Below are 16,579 nucleotides of genomic sequence, written 5' to 3' on the forward strand. Positions count from 1 at the left end.
TTTTTTGGTTGGTAGGCTATTAATTATTGCCTCAATTTCAGGGCCTGCTATTGGTCTATTCAGGGATTCAACTTCTTCCTGGTTTAGTCTTGGGAGAGTGTGAGTGTGGTATGTTCCTTCTATACCCATTTTGATGAGGATGTTTATCATAAAAGGATGTTTAATTTTATAAAATGCTTTTTGACAACTAATCAAATAATCATGTGATTTTTGTTCCTGGTTCTGTTAATGTGATGTATCACATTTACTGATTTGTGTATGTTGAACCATCTTTACATCCCTGGCAAGAATCTCAGTTGAACATGGTGAATAATTTTTTTTATGTGTTGTTGAATTCGTTTTGCTAGAATTTTGTTGAGAATTTCTGCATTTATCTTCATCAGTGATACTTGCGTACAGTTTTCCTTTTTTGTGTGTCCTTCTCTGGTTTGGGCTTCAGGGTAATGCCAGCCTTGTAGAATGAGGTTGGAAGTATTCCCTCCTCTTCACTTTTCTTGAAGGATTGAAGTAGGATTAGTATTAGTTATTCTTTAAATGTTTGGTAGAATTCAGCAGTGAAGGCATCAGGTCCCAGGCTTTTCTTTGATGGGGGACTTTTTATTACAGCTTTGAACTTGTTACTATTAGTTCGTTGATGTTCTCTCTTTCTTCATGGTTCAATCTTAATAGGTTGTATATGTCCAGGGATTTATCCGTTTCTTCTAGGTTTTTTTTTTTTTTTTTTTTTTTTTTGGCATGTAGTTGTTCATAATAATCTCTAATGATTCTTTATGTTTCTTTGGTATCAGTTGTAGTGTCTCCTTTTCATTTCTGATTTTGTTTATTTAGGTCTTTTCTCTCTCCTTTTCTGGTTTGTCTTGCTGGTGGTTGTGGTTTATCAATTATCAATTTTATTTCTTTTCAAATGATCAACTTTTCATTTCATTGATCCTCTTTATGTTTTTTAGTCACTATTTCATTTAGATCTGATCTTCATTATTTCTTTTCTTCTACTAATTTAGGGTTTGATTTGTCTTTGCTTTTCTAATTCCTTGAGGTACATCGTTAGATTGTTAATTAGTAATCTTTCTACTTTTTTTCATGTAGGTATTCATTGCTATAAAATTCCCCATTAGCACTTATTTTGATATATTCCACAGGTTTTGGTATGTTATGTTTCCATTTTCATTTGTTTCAAAAATTTTTTTTTGTTTCTGTCTTAATTTCTTCATTGACTCACTGGTCATTCAGGAGCAAGTTGTTAAATTTCCATGTATTTTTATAGTTTCCATAGTTGTTCTTATTACTTTCTAGTTTTATTCCAATGTGGTCAAAAAAAGATACTTGATTTTTATTTTTAAAAATGTGTTGAGACTTGTTTTGTGGCCTAATAATCTAGTCTGTCCTAGAGAATATTCCACGTTCTAATGAGAATATATATTCTGCAGTTGTTGGACAGAACGTTCTGTAAATGTTTGTTAAGTTCATTTGGTCTCAAGTCCAGTTCAAATCTAATGTTTCTTTTTTGATTTTCTGTCTAGATAATCTGTCTAATACTGAGAGTGGGGTATTGAAGTCCCCTACTATTATTGTATGGCAGTCTTTATAGCTAGTAATATTTGCTTTATTAATATGGGTGCTCCAGTGTTGGTTGCATATATTTAGAACTGTTGTATCTTCCTGCTGGATTAATTCCTTTATCATTATATAATGACCTTGTCTTTTCTACTATTCTTGACTTAAAGTCTGTTTTATCTAAGTATGGCTACTCCTACTCCCTTTTGGTTTCCATTTGCATGGAATATCCTTTTCTATCCCTTTACTTTCAATCTATACGTGTCATTACTGATAAGGTGAGTTTCTTGTAAGCAGCATATAGCTGAATCTTTTTAAAAATCCATTCAGCTATTCTGTATCTTTTAAGTGAATAATTTAATCCACTTATGTTGAAGGTTATTATTGACATGTGAGGCTTTGTTCCTGTCATATTGTGAATTGTTTTTTGGTTGTTTTATATATTCTTTGTTCCTTTATTTTTCTCTTTTTGTTGTTGTGGTTTGGCGGATTTCTGCCATGGTATCATTTGAGTCCTTTCCCTTCCTCCTCTGTGTGATTGCTTTACCACTGAGTTTTATACTTTCATGTGTGTTCATGATGATAAATGTCATCCTTTTACTTTCAGGTTTAAGACTCCCTTGAGCACTTCTTAGGGGACCAATTTTGTGATCCTGAATTCCTTCAGCATTTATCTAGGAATGACTCCCATTTCTCCTTCACTTCACTTTAGCTTATATAATATTCTCAGTTGGCATTATTTTTTCTTTTAGCACTTTGAATATATCATTCATTCTTTTCTAGCCTGTAAGGTTTCTGCAGAGAAATCTATAGTAATCTAATGGGGTTTCCTTTATAGGTGACAAGGCTCTTTTCTCCTGGTGTTTTTAAGATTCTTTCTTTATCTTTGACTTTAGACGGTCTGATCATAATGTGCCGTAGGGATCTTTCCACATTGTTCCTGCCTGAGGATCACAGAGCCTCTAGTGTCTGAATGTCTAAATCTCTTGCTAGACTTGGGAAATTTTTATCTAGTATTTTGCAAAACAGGTTTTCTAATCCTTTCTCTCTTTGCCCTTGGGGATATCAATAATTCATAACTTTTGTCACTTTATGTTGTCCCAAACGTTATGAAGGCTTTGCTTATTCTTTTTTATACTTCTTTATTTTTTCTGACTGAATTATTTCAAAACACTTATCTTTAAGTTCTGAGATTCTTTTTTCTACCTAATTTAATCAATTGTTGAAGCTTTCAAATGTATTTTGTATTTCCTTCAGTAAATTCTTCAGTTCCAGAATTTTTATTTGTTTCTTTTCAAAAGAATCTTATCTCTTTAGGAAATTTCTCATTCATGCCCCAAATTATTCTTCTTATTTATTTGTATTTTTTTAACAATCCTCTTGTATGTCACTGAGATTCTTTAAAATCAATATTGAGTTCCATGTCTGAGATTTTGACAATTTTTTTATTAAGATCTACTGATGGAGGATTACTGTGTTCCTTCCTATTTTTGAATTTACTTTCATAGGGAAGGACTTTTCCTGAAGATGTATCTATGGTACTGGCTGGTACGGTACTTTGGCTTTGAGTCTGCATGTCGGTATTAGTGTAGTCTCCGCATGATTTCTTTGGCTGTAAACAATGTTAGTGGTATCTGTAATACACAAGAACACAACAACAACAAAAAAGAAAACAAGAGGTCAATATCCCTGATGAACACAGATGCAAAACTCCTCAGCAAAATACTAGGAAACCAAATCCAACAGCACATCAAAAAAAAAAAAAAAATACACCATGATCAAGTGGGATTTACGTCAGGAGAGCAAGGATGGTTTAATATACGCAAATCAATAAACATGATACATCACATCAACAGAATGAAGGACAAAAGTCATTTGATAATCTCAATAAATGCAGAACAAGCATTTGACAAAATTCATCATTTCATGATAAAAACTCTCAACAAACCAGGCATAAAAGGAACATACCTCAAAGTAACAAAGTCCACATAGGATAGACCCATAGCTAACATCATACTGAATGGATTAAAGTTGAAAACCTTTCCTATAACAACTGAAACAAGATAAGGATGTCCCCTTTCACCACTCTCATTCAACCTCATACTGGAAGTCCTAGCTAGAACATTCAGGCCAGAGCAAGATATAAAAGGCATCCAAATTGGTAAAAAAGAAAATCAAATGGTCCCTCCCTGTTGATCATATGATTTTATATCTAGAAATACCTAAAAACTCCACCAAACAACGCTTAGATTTTATAGATGAATTCAGTAAAGTTGCAGGATACAAAATCAATGTACAAAAATCAGTAGCATTTCTATACACTAATAATGACCGAGCCAAGAAATAAATCAAGACGACAATCTAATTTTCAATAGCCACAAAAGAAAAATACCTAAAAATAAATTTAACCAAAGAGGTAAAAGATCTCTACATAAAAAACTATAAAACACTAACGTAAGAAATTGAATATGACACAAACTAATGAAAAAGCATCCAATGCTGATGGATAGGAAGAATTAATATCATTTAAATGACCATATTGCCAAAAGCAATTTACAGATTCAATGCAATTCCCATCAAAATACCAATATCATTCTTAACAGAATTAGAAAAAAAAAATCCCCCAAATTCATATGGAATCAAAAAAGAGCCTGAACAGTCAAAGAAATCCTGAGTAAAAAGAACAAAGCTGGAGGCATCACATTACCTGACTCCAAAATATACTGCAAAGCTATAATAACCCAAACTATATGGCATTGGTATAAAAAGAGACACACAGACCAATTGTACCAAATAAAGAACCAAGAATTAAAGCCACATATTTATAGCCAACTGACTTGCAACAAAACTGACAAGAACCTACATTGGAAAAAGCATACCCTTTTCAATAAATGATGCCTGGAAAACTGGACAGCCACATGCAGAAGAATGAAAGTGGACCACTATCTCTTATTACATACAAATATCATCTCAAAATGGATTAAGGACTTAAATGTAAGATCCAAAACTACGGAAAACTCTCCTGGGCATTGGTCTAGGCAAATAATTTGTGACTAAGATCTCAAAAGCACAGGCAATAAAAATAAAAATAGATAAATGGGACTTAAACTAGAAAGTTTCTACACAGCAAAACAAATAATCAACAGACTGAAAAAACAGCCTGTTGAATGGGAGAAAAAAATTGCAAACTATTCATTTGACAGGGAACTAAGATCCATAATATACAAGGAACTGAAACAATTCAACAGGAAAAGCACAAACAATCCCATTAAAAAGTATGCAAAGGACATGCATAGACATTTCTCAAAATAAGACATGTAACCAGCCAATAGGTATATGAAAAAAATGCTCAACACCACTAATCAGAGAAATGCAAATCAAAAACCAGAATGAGATACCATCCTATCCCAGTCAGAATGGCTATTAATAAAAAGTCAAAGTCAAAAAATAACAGATGTTGGTAAGGATGTGGAGAAAAGGGAACTCTTATACACTGTTACTGGGTATGTAAACTAGTACAGCCACTATGGAAAGCAGTAGGGAGAGTTCTCAAAAAACTAAAAATACAATTACCATTCAATTCAGCAATTCACTACTGAGTATCTACCCAAAGTAAAAGAAATTAATATAAAAGGAATACCTGCATTCACACATTTATTGCAGCAGTATTCACAAAAACAAAGATACAGAATTAGCCTAAGTGTCCATTGATGGATGAATGGATAAAAAATGTGGGACATATATACAAAATGAAATACTATTCAGCCATAAAAAAGAATGAAATCATATCATTTGCAGTAACATAGATGGAACTGGAAGTTATTAAGTGAGTTAAGTCAGACACAAAAAGACAAATGCCATGTTCTCATTTATATGTGGGAGCTACAAAATTTGAATAAAATTTAAGTTTAAAATTTGAATAATATATGAAGGTAGAGAGTGGAAAAATAGATAACAGAGACTAAGAAGAGTGAATGGCAAGAAGGGGGAGGATGAACGGAAGTGGGCTTAAGGATACAAAGACTCAGTAAGATATAAGGAATAAATTCAGTGTTTGATAGTGGAGTAAAATGACTATACTTAATACAAATATATTGTACTCAGGTCATGGACAACCTAAGTAAGGTAATTCGGTCACTACACATTAGATACATGTACCAACATTTCTCATGTACCTCATAATTTGGTACAAATAAAAACATTTAAATGCAAAAATATTTTTTAATAACAAATCATAACTTCTTGTAACATTTTTACTTTATAAACTTTATTTCTTACTCTTTTGTAATAATACTTAGCTTATTGTACAGCTAAGTATTATTGTACAGCTGTACAGAAATATTTCTTTTCTTTATATCCTTATTCTACTAGTATAGGCATTGTTCTATTTTAAAATTTTATTTTACTTTTTAAACTTTTTAATTATAAACTAAGATACAAACACACACATTAGCCTAGGCCTAGACAGGATCAGTATCACCAATATCACTGTCTTTCAACTCCGCATCTTGTCCCACTAGGTCTCTGGGGTAGTAACACCTGGAACTGTCATCTCCTATGATAACAATGCCTTCTTCTGGAATATGCAATCCAGCACTTTGGGAGGCCAAGGCAGGCAGGTCACGAGGTCAGGAGACCGAGATCATCCCGGCTAACACGGTGAAACCCCGTCTCTACTAAAACTACAAAAAATTAACCGGGCGTCGTGGCGGACGCCTGTAGTCCCAGCCACTCTGGAGGCTGAGGCAGGAGAATGGCGTGAAACCGAGAGGCGGAGTTTGCAGTGAGCCCAGATCCTGCCACACTGCACTCCAGCCTGGGTGACAGAGTGAGACTCCATCTCAAAAAAAAAAAAAAAAAAAAGTATGGTATAGTAAATACATAAGCAAGTAACATACTCATCTATTATTATCAAGTACTATATACTGTACGTAATTGTATGTGCTAACTTTTATGACTGGCAGCACAGTTTACAACAGCATCATCACAAACACATAATGCCTCGACTATGACATCACTAGGCAACAGGAATTTTTCAACTCCATTATAATCTTACAGGACTACCGCTGTTATGAGGCACATGACTGTATATGTACACATATTTCCTAGCCTAGTCTATCCCACAAATGCAAGTAAAATATCCATTAGTGTCCTTAATGTAATTCATCAACTTCTTAGAAAAGTTATATCTCTACACAAAAAATCACTTATAATCATCCGTATATATTTGTGTTGAGTGTGTATATATACACATTATACAGTAAGTGATGGCAAGGTTTTTCAACGAGCTCATTATTCGTTTATAAATGGAAAAGAAAAAAAAAAAAAAACCTCAGAAATACAGGAATAGAAGAGAACGCGGCCCGCCTGAGGGAGAGCAACTAAGGAGACCCTCGAGTTAAGAGCAACTCAGAAGACCCTCGCGTTGAGAGCTCCTGCGGTCGGGACCCCCTGCGTGGCCGGCGCCGGGCGCTGGGTGGATGGGCCAGCATCTGCCTGGTGAGGGTTCCGCGCGGGGACTCGGAGGCGCTCCCAGAGCAGCTGGGGAGCGCCCAGGCCCTCCGCGCCCACGCAGCCCTCGCAGTACGACACCGGCGGCCCCACGCGCCGCCCGCCCGCCGAGCCTCCGCCGACCGCCGGCAGGAAGACGCGGACGACCTTACCCGCCTCGCTGGGGTCCCACGGCCCACGGCCCTTCCTGGAAGCGGCGGAGGTCCGGCCCGCCCACGCCGGAGAGCGCCAGGCGAGGGTGAATGGGACTGACCGCGCAGCACAGCCCTACGACGCCAGGTTCCGACGCCTCCTGGTCGTAACCGCCTGACCGAGCGCCCCGCCTGAGCCCAGGCGAAGAGGCCAGAATGGGGGTGGGGTCCCGAACGCGGCGCAACGGATCCTGGGTGCCGGGCAGGTGAGGGGGCGCCCCGGCTCTTGCGAGATTCCACCGCGGTTACGCGGCGGCTCCCGACGTGAAACCGACGGTGCTGGGGGCAAGGGGGTTGTTGAGAGTGCAGAGAGTGGCCCAGAAGTGTGCGCTGAAGGCAGATCAGATATGGTGCCCAAGTTAAAGACTCTAGTCTGACCTGCATACCTACCTGAGTATGGCCTAAAGGCGGGAGAAACGTGTGCCTTTACAGAACAGGTGGCTCTGAGACCTCTGAAAGAGGTGACTCACACTTAAGATTTTCACAACTCGTGGGCGTGAACTTTCATTAAAAAGCCTCACTTACTAGTGAAGGATCGTATATATGCAATAAAACAGGTCTAAGAGGTCTTCTAAGATAAAAATAATTACATATAAAAATACCCCATTTCTTTTTAAACGTCTTATAAAAATTTAATAAGTTAATGTTCTATATTTCACTCACTCAACAGCTACAATATTTATTGAGCGCTTACTATGTGTCAGGCACTGAGCTAGGCACAAAAAACACCTGGGTGACTTCATATTTCTTGGTGGGATCCACAGGAAAAAAAAAACAGTGTAGAGATTTGTTGGGGCCTATTATATCTAAGGCTGTGATTAATATTTTAAAAATCAGCTTCCCATTTTTATTATAATATTTAATAAGTTTCAAAGTGTAACCATTCCGCATATTACAATAAAATCTATGTATGAATTTGAATCTTTGAGAAGCTGTTTGGTAAGAGGGTTTAGGTGTTGGGGTGGGTAAGGAAATATGTCACTTTTAAAAGGAAAATCCTTTTGGAAATAATGTTTTTTATGCCAATAATCATTTGCATTTGAATAAAATTGGCCAAAAAGTTGAGAGTCGTAACTTAATAAAATATCAGTCAATAGACTGTCTAAAACAAAATAAGATCAACAAAAAAGACAGACTATAAAGGGCCGCCGAAGCCACCTTCATATCCAGTGTTCTTCATCTCAGCAAATAGCAGTTCTACTTGCTTAAATCTAAAATCGCTGGCATCATCCTTGACATTTCCCGCTCTCTTACCTACCCCAATTCAATCTGTTGCCAGGTCCTGTGGATTCCATCCACAAACTATATGTTTAGTCTGCCACTTTGTTCCATTTCTACTGTTTCCACTGTAGGCAAAGCAGTGGTCTTCCAACCAGGGTGCAGTACTCAGTACCTCTGGAGAGAGCCCAGACTTTCATGGATTTGAGGGTACTGATGGTTTTAAAGGAATCAGAATCCAATTACAGATCCAGGTCTTCATATATATTCTTTCCTAACATCATGAAGATTTGCCTTTCCTCACCCCCATTTCAAAATCTTCCTTCACTCACTTTACAAGAGAAAGACAAGCTCTCACCCCTCTGGAATCCTACCATTGTGCTTTGCCCGGGTATAAAAACCTGCAAGAATGCCAAAGAGCCAATGCAAAAATAATTATAACCAGGATATAAGGCACCTCTTATAATAATTAATTAAAGCATCTATAGCACATTGTAGGGCTCCATCTTTGTCTTTATTGCTGTGAAGAGTGAAGAGTGGTGCTAGAAAAAGCAGCTATTGAAATGTCATGGAATCAGATATATTGTACAGTGTGGGCAGTGGAGTTAATGAGGACTTTCTTTTAATGGGCTTGTCTCTTCTGTACCCTGACTAGTGTCAAAAAATTATTTGCTCTTAATGGAGTGTTTAATGAATGCAAAACAGAGAAGATCAGTAAGAAATATTAATCACTAAATAAAGCTTCTTTCATGCCTTAAAATGCAAGCGATGTTTTTCAGCTGTTCATAATACTCATTTCTACCAGATTTCATTAGCTAGAAATCAAAGCACCTTCAAACAGTAGAGCAGTACTGGTTAGTGACACTAAGTATTTTAAATGTAACCAGACCACCAGGTTCTTGAAAACACACTGGATAAGACCTGAAGGACTAAAATGTTATGTGATTTCTTTAAAATTCATGTGTTACATGAATATGAAGTTAGTTAAAATATATTTATCTAATTATATTATCAACTATATATCCCCCTTACATTCAACCTTCATCTTATTTCATTTCATACATTATGTTATATTTTCCATCTACTGTTAACAAAATTTATTTCCTGTGCTGTATCAAATAGGGGTTTTTTGCCTTCATATACTTTTCTTTTTCAGTAAGTGCATATGCATATTTTCATCATGATGCATATGACATTCATGGAGTGTTTCTGAGGTGGTCACTATGATTCTCACTTTATAACAAGGGCCAATGATCACCTGACACCCATATTTACCAAAGAAATACCATATTTTTAATCACACCCCTGCCTTTATAATTTATATTTTATATTGCATTGCATTATTATAATTTAAGTAATGAGAAATGTTATATAAGCTTATTCTTTTTTTATAACTTACTATAAAAGTGAATAAAGTATATCTATAGTATTTAATCTTAACTTGATTGGTTTTAGTAATCTATTTTTTAAATGCATTTATAAGTTCTTTCCCAGTGCTTTCTGTAATCATTTTTGAAATGTTTGTTAATGAAATTATTTCAATGGAAAAATGAAGTCAGATTTTATGATAAAAAGCCAGCCTGATTTGGCTAATTGATTTGACAATGCTAATTATACAGCAGACATTTTCCATAAATTAAATGAGCTAAATCCACAGATTCACAGTTTTGACACACACAAAAAAAATGAAAATATTGTCTTTAAAATTGTATTGGCAAAAGTGTACTAAACTGTTTTCTAAAATTTTACTTTAAGTTCTGGGATACAAGTGCAGAACGTGTAGGTTTGTTTCATAGGCATACATGTGCCGTGGTGGTTTGCTGCACCCATCAACCCATCATCTGGGTTTTAAGTCTCACATGCATTAGCTATTTGTCCTAATGTTCTCCCTCTCCTTACTCCCCAATCCTTGACTGGCCCTGGTGTGTGTTGTTCCCATTCCCATGTCCATGTGTTCTCATTGTTCAACTCCCACTTATGAGTGAGAACATAAAATGTTTGGTTTTCTGTTCCTGTGTTAGTTTGCTGATGATGATGTCTTCCAGCTTCATCCATGTCCCTGCAAAGGGCATGATCTTGTTCCTTTTTATGGCTGCATAGTATTCCATGGTGTATACATACTACATTATCTTTATCCAGTCTATCATTGATGGGCATTTGGGTTGGTTCCATGTCTTCGCTATTGTAAATAGTGCTGCAGTAAACATATGTGTGCATGCGTCTTTATAGTAGAATGATTTATATTCCTTTGGGTATATAATTACCCAGTAATGTGATTGCTGGGTCAAATGGTATTTCTGGCTCTAGATCCTTGAGGAATCACCACGCTGTCTTCCACAATGGTTGAACTAATTCACATTCTTACCCATAGTGTTAACGTGTTCCTATTTCTCCATAGCCTCACCAGCATCTGTTGTTTCTTGACTTTTTAATAATCACCATTCTGACTGGCATGAGGTGGTATCTCATTGTGGTTTGGCTGACTGGGGACAGTGTTGCAGCGAAGACTGGAATTGTTGAACCTCTCAAACACTCACCTTCATTATACTCAGGATATTAGCTTATTTTCTACCTAATGCTTCAGGGTTAATGGGGCTTTTTTCTATGAGCCTTGTGTAGCCCTTTTACAGTCATAAATATCACTGAAAAATATTACCTTTTTTTCTACTTCAAGAAAACTAACAGATATTTTAATTCTATAATAAAAAGTGAACTTCTGAGAATTTATTCACTCATTTTCTTTTTCTGACAAGCTCATTAGGCCACCGGATTCCTTGAATAAGTATAAAGGGACTTAAATTTTATAAAACAACTTTATATATGAGCAAATTCAAATAGCACTTTCAAGTATGAACTGCATAAATGGATAAAGAGTATGACATTGGTATGGTATTATTTGGATTTTTAGCAAGACATTTGGTAAAGATTCTCATGATATCCTTATGGATACAAAAGTGATATTGTGCTTAGGAATTTTGTAATTCATGGGAAAAGGTTTCTAATGCTATATTGCTAGGCTCTCCTTGGCCTAATTCCATTCAAAGTTTTTATTAAAGAGTTTGATATTGACATCATGGCATGCTGGTTTAGGTGCATACATGAAACTAGGATGGGTACATAAATGACTGAGCCAGGATCAAAGAGAATCTTTACAAACTGGAACAATGTACCAAGTCTAACATGGTCTAGTTTCATAGGGGTAGAACATAGTTGGGTCCAAAAAGCTAATTTTGCCAAAACGTATGGGGGTAGATGTGGTTTAACAATAGTAATCATGAACAAAATCTTAACGGTTTTAGTTGATTGTGAATTTCTTGAGTTCACATTATGATTTGGGTGAAGGTAAAGTTCATCAACTATCCTGAGGAAGTGGGAATAGACATATTCTTTGATGCTCCAGGGTATATAACCAGAGCCCATGCATGAAAACTATAAGAGGGCAGATTGACGTTAAATATCAGGGGAAAAATGTCTGATTAGTCAAGCTCTCTAAGTATAGATCCCACACCTTGAAAAGTAGCGAAATCTCTGCCAGTGGGAGGACTTGTTTGAAGCAGAGTGGGGGGACTTGTCTAAGTTGTTTAAGCAGAGACCTGACAATCATGTGAATATAATGTTGAAGGGGAAGTTGATACATTGGATGAGATACAGTCAATGAGTTATAATATCCCTTCTAACTGACAAGTATTAATGGATGGAATACTGTGGAGCTAATGAACGATGCCCACAGCAGATGCTCCACCACCTCCTCTACCACTGAGCTAGTGTGTATACTGTGGAAATCACTAACCGTTTGGAGTTGACACTCTAGAAACCAGCTAGCATTCTCTGTGGCTGTTGTAATAAATGTGTTCTTTTGTTTTGTTTTGTTTTGTTTTGTTTTGTTTTGTTTTGTTTTGAGATGGAGTTTCACTCTTCTTGCCTGGGCTGGAATGCAATGGTGTGATCTTGGCTCACTGCAACCTCCGCCTCCCAGGTTCAAGCGATTCTCCTGCCTCACCCTCTCGAGTAACTGGGATTGCAGGTGGCCACCACCACACCCAGCTAATTTTTGCATTTTTAGTAGAGACAGGGTTTCACCCTGTTGGCCAGACTGGTTTCGAATTCCTGACTTCTGGTGATCCGCCTGCCTCAGCCTCCCAAAGTGCTGGGATTACAGGTGTGAGCCATGGCACCTGGCCACAGATTTGTTCTTAAAACAAGAAAATGTTATGCTTGCAGTTCTGTAGACCAGAAGTCTAAAACTAGTTCCACTAAGCTGAAATCAGGCACCTGCAGGACTGCGCTGTCTGCAGAGGCTCCACGCTTGCCTCTTCCAGCTTTTGGTGGCTGCTGGCATTCTTTGGCTTGCGGCTGTTTCACTCCAGTGTGGCTGTTTCACTCTAGTCCCTACGTCTGTAGTCACGTTACCTTATCCTCCCCTATATGCCAGGTCTCTTCCAGCCTCCCTCTTATAAGGAAGTGTGATTACAATGTCATCCAGACAATCTAGGATAATCCCCTAATTCAAGAACCTTAACTCAATCACACCTACAAAGCTGCCACCCCCCAGTTTTTTTTTTTTTTTTTTTGTCATGTAAAGTAACAGTCACAGGTTTCAGGGATTATGTTTATCTTTTGGGGTGGTGATTATTCTGCCTATCACAAAGCCTATACACTTTTCCTAGGAAAAAATAAAGTAAAAATGTATGGAATGAAAATGTAAAATAGAGGTTCGGCCTATAATAGATTATAGGTGATGGCTCACACCTATGTAATCCCAGCACTTTGGGAGGCTGAGGTGGGTGGATCGCTTGGGGCCAGGAGTTTGAGACCAGCTTGGCCAACATGGTGAAACCCCGTCTCTACTAAAAATACAAAAATTATCTGGGCGCGGTGGTGTGCACCTGTAATCCCAGCTGTGCGGGAGGCTGAGGCAGGAGAATCCCTTGCACCCGGGGGCAGAGGTTGCAGTAAGCCAGGATGGAGTGGCTGCACTCCAGCCTGGGCGACTGAGCAAGACTCTGTCTCCAAAAAAAAAAAGAAAAGAAAATGTAAAATAGTATAGCTGTACAGCCTAACATAGAACATGGACTTTGTAGTTACAGTAACCTGAATTTGAGTTCCAGCATGGTATCACGTTAAAGGTAAATGAGAAAAGGTGGCAGCTGCTACATGGCAAGCACTTAATAAATTGTAGCTATTATTACTATTTATACTTTGAAAAATTCATGATTTAACAGAAGATGTTATTGGAAATGGGTCCCGATCCAGACTCCAAGAGAGGGTTCTTGGGTTTCGTGCAAGAAAGAATTCAGGGCAAGTTCACAGTGCAAAGCAAAAGCAAGTTTATTAAGAAAATAGGGGAATTAAAGAATGGCTACTCCATAGACAGAGCAGCCCCAAAGACTGCTGGTTGCCCATTTTTGTGGTTGTTTATTGATTATATGCTAAACAAAGGATGGATTATTCAAACCTCCCCTTTTTTAGACCATATAGAGTAACTTCCTGACATTTCCATGACATTTGTAAACAGTCATGGAGCTGGTGGGAGTGTAGCAGGGAGGATGACCAGAGGTCACTCTTGCCACCATCTTGTTTTTGGTGGGTTTTGGCCAGCTTCTTTACTGCAACTGTTTTATCAGCAAGGTCTTTATGACCTGTATCTTGTGCTGACCTCCTGTCTCATTCTGTGACCTAGAATGCCTAACCGTCTGGGAATGCAGCCCAGTAAGTCTTAGCCTTATTTTACCCAACCCCTATTTAAGTTGGAGTTGCTCTGGTTCAAACTCCTCTGACAAAATGGCATGGGAGGCTGCAGCAGGACAATCACTTGAGCCCAGGAGTTCAAGGCCAGCCTGAGCAATGTAGTGAGTGAGACCTCATCTCTAAAAGAAAAGAAAAAAAGGCATGCTAATGTTCCCTAATATCCTTTTTCTCACCTTCTCAAAAAAATATTTGAAATGATACATAAAATGGCAAACAGTGGCTGCAACTCTGGAAACCAGAGTCCATTGGGATGGTCTACCAATAGTGGAATGTATGGCAGTTGGCTGAGATATATGTTCCTGAACTCTGCTACCCACCTTCTAAAACAGAAGGGCAAATATAATGCCACAAGGAAGGTAGGTAAAGGTTTGGTCTTTAGAATGGCCTAACTAGAAAATCGTACGGTTTTGTCTTTACTGCACCAGAATAATTTAATACTTCAGGCAGACTGATGACCTCCTTCCCTGTTCCCACATACCCAGTCAGAGACTGCAACTCCTGTGATGCCACAGAACCAACAGCATCCAGCAGAGGAAAGGGTGCATTACATGTTATGAGGCATTCTATCTTGGAAGCACTGTGGGCAGGGCCAAAAAACAGGCCCTGGGAGCGGGGCATGTGAAGGAGTTGTATCTTTGACTTACATTTGTACAAAGAAAAATTACAAACTACATTAGCCTCTGATAATCAGGAAAATCAGCTAGAAGGGCAAGGGACAGCTCATCAAATCAATGCCTATAAGAGTGACTAAGGGTTGTTTACATCAACCTTGAGGCTCATTCTAGATATGAGAGAGAGAAGCTACTAGCTCTCAAATTAGTACCGAGAAGAACTAAAGGCACTCAGTATACCTGGCCTCTTGGCCCACACCAAGCTGGATAGATGTCTCTTTGTTCAAAGATTATTAAACAAAGAAAATAATGCAATAATAATAGCAAAATGTTATCTCTAGCAATGTGATATTTACTGTGTGCCAGGCATGATTTTAAGTTCTGTGTCAGTTATCGATACAGGATTGTTCAGCTCTGAATACACATTTCAGTTTATAGCTCTGTGATAATGAAACTCCCAAGCACTTTAAGGTGAATGCAATGTTATGTTTTTTCCAGTAGATGGTAGTAGAGGAACATTGTTAAAGGAAGAGGCTCTCCTGCCCTTTCCAGCATGACCTGGAGTTAGCAGTATAGGAGTGAGGCCATTTTGGCAGAGCCTGCCCCGGGTACACACCTCAAACTGGTCTCTCTGTGACCTTGAAGACTTGGCCTGACAATAGCCTTTCTGCAGCCCTCGGGACACAGACCCACACAGCCCATGTACTCTGAAGGGCTCCTATCCCTGAAGATGACCCGGCTCTCACTGCAGGAGCACACCCCTGGCTGCTGGTTGCAAGCCTGCCATCCAGAGGATGGCCTATTGTTTGCCCAGCAGCCCCAGGTCAGCTCCAGCCTGGCCAAACCAGCAAAATTCACTGTTATCCAATGGGCTGAATCACATCTTCTCCAACAAGGTCTGAGCCCCTTCCAAGTTTTTTTTCCCTGCCTTCCTCAACCATAGGGTACCATGTAGAGTTTCCTTATATTCTATATTACCCTTTTGTTGATACATTTATACATCAACCGTTCCCAGTTTAGCCTACTCTCTGGTTTCTGTATCCTGACTGGACCCAGACTACTGCAAGTACTTTACATGTATTAATTCATTTACTTCCCATGCTAATTGTATGAGGTGAGTACCATTACTGACATCATTTTTCTAGTGAAGAAGTTGTGTGAGGCTGGGTAACTCACAGCACCTTGTCTTTATTTGGAAAATTTTTTAATCTAAAGACTCAGTAGAAAAACATCCTCTAAACAAATTTTTTTTGTAAGATGTAGAAGAAAATTTTAGAAAACATCTGCTTGGTTTTCCCAAGGAACCGAGAAAATACAGCCTTCCTGTAGGAACAGAGACATAAGAAGAGAATAGACTTGGATGCAGGCAGAATTTTAAAAAGAAGCTAGCAAAATAAAATTTAAGAGAAACCAAAAATGTTGTGGAAGAATTTGAATCTGTACTAGAGGCAGTACAGAGGAAAACTATTACTGCAGAAAAGCGAGTAAGTGATGTGGCAGTTTAACCACAACAGCTCTCCCAGAATACGAAGGAAAAAGAGGCAAAAAGAATGAGAGACCATAAGAGAGAAGCAGGTCAAAGAAGTGAAGGCATACCTACCAAAGTTATCTCTTCTAAGAGAAATAACTAGAATAATGGGGTCAGAAGTCCTCAGCCGAGAGGCTATTAAGAGGAAAGTAAAGCCCACATGGGGAAATTATTATCCCTTATGGGGAAATTTTTAGAAGTTTCTGTGTGACCTCCCC

The sequence above is a fragment of the Papio anubis genome, chromosome 1 (assembly GCF_008728515.1).
Source record: "Papio anubis isolate 15944 chromosome 1, Panubis1.0, whole genome shotgun sequence".
NCBI lineage: Eukaryota > Metazoa > Chordata > Mammalia > Primates > Cercopithecidae > Papio > Papio anubis.